The sequence below is a fragment of the Tiliqua scincoides genome, chromosome 4 (genome assembly GCF_035046505.1).
Source record: "Tiliqua scincoides isolate rTilSci1 chromosome 4, rTilSci1.hap2, whole genome shotgun sequence".
Classification (NCBI taxonomy): domain Eukaryota; kingdom Metazoa; phylum Chordata; class Lepidosauria; order Squamata; family Scincidae; genus Tiliqua; species Tiliqua scincoides.
Window position 1 is genome coordinate 181,292,754 of NC_089824.1, and position 1,502 is coordinate 181,294,255.

The 1,502-nt window shown below is 39.5% G+C and overlaps 1 pseudogene; it reads left to right on the forward strand.

Annotated features, from left to right (window-relative positions):
* Positions 1 to 650: 650 nt before the first annotated feature.
* On the forward strand, positions 651 to 770 carry LOC136650836 (5S ribosomal RNA; annotated as a pseudogene).
* The last annotated feature ends 732 nt before the right edge of the window (positions 771 to 1,502 follow it).

Here is a 1,502-nt window from a genome sequence, read left to right on the forward strand (position 1 = left end):
GATTTGGGCAGAACAGGGCAGATCAGGGGAGGGAAGTGGGGTGTATCCCTGCATGGTTTATTCTGCTGGAGGCTATCCCCTCCAGAGCCTCCTTATACACCCCTTGTGTCCTTACTTGAGTCAGCTAAAGAGCTGGCAGAAGCTTGATGGTGATTGAGAGGGATATGGAGAGGTATTTTCCCTTATCCGCCCAAGCCTCCTAATTGCCTCCCCCCCCCCAACATGCGGTACAGCCTGTTTTGACACAGCTGTATGCTCTGGCAGTGTAAAAGGATAGGATTGGGCCTTTTGATTAAAAAAAAAACCATCTATGTGAATGTCTTTGCCAAGGCAGCCTTAGCCTCTGAATGTTTTGCTAAAGTCCCATTGAATTATATGGAACTTACTGTAAAGTAAGTGTGCACAGGATTGCAGCCTCATGCTCCTGTTTTAAATATACTTATTGGGAAATGAACCCCACTGAACTCAGTAGGATGTTCTCTGATTTAATGTGATTAGCAATGCAAGACACAACATGGATTTCCCGTAAATGTTCCAGTATATGTTATTTATCATCTTAATTCCCACTGCACCAAAAAAAGTGCTACAATACAATCCACACAACACAAAATCCCAAAAGTTCTCTGATAACAGTCTTAATTCAATAAAGTAGATGCAGCAACTGTTACCTTGCACATGCCCAATCTCATCTGATCTTGGAAGCTAAGCAGGGTCAGGCCTGGTTAGTACTTGGATGGGAGACCACCTGGGAATACTGGGTGCTGTAGGCTTATACCATAGTCTTTCGAGACTGAAGGTTGCCAACCAGTAACAAGTGCTTTTTTGTGGTTGCCATATTGACCCATTTTAGGGCTAAGTGCACATACACTCACAACCCACCAGTGGGTTACCGCCCACAGTTTGGGAAATTCTGTATTAGCTTATATCTTAGAATATATTGGATTATTAGATTAAAGATAGATTATTCTCCGCTGACTTTCAAAAAGAAAAATGATTCATGACTTGTTGGAATGGTGAATTATCTGCTGTTTTCATCAGACAGTGATGGGAATTTCATTGTTCCCTACCTAATGCAATATCATAATTGTTAATTGAGTTATCTGTTCACATTTGATCTGGAATCTTTTGCACTCAGTAGCTATCACTGAAACAGACTTAACAAGGGTAAGGAAATTGTATTATGTTGATGAGAACAGATCAAAATTGTTTTCTGTGAATTTGCCATTGTTTTCACTCTGTCTTTTCAAATGCTCATCAGTTTTGAAATCAGCACCAACACATTGTGGTTCAACTGCTGGCCTTTACAATTAAACATCTGTTTAGATAGTTTCAGAAGCATATTGAAAAGCCCATGTTACAAATATCCTATCATTAATGTGAGACATAAATAATTTGTTTTAAGATGTCCTGTCTCTGAGGAGAAGAGCAGCATTTACAAAGTAATGCCCATATTCATATTTAATATGAGCTCCTTACACATCCAAAGAAAATTAATTACTTTT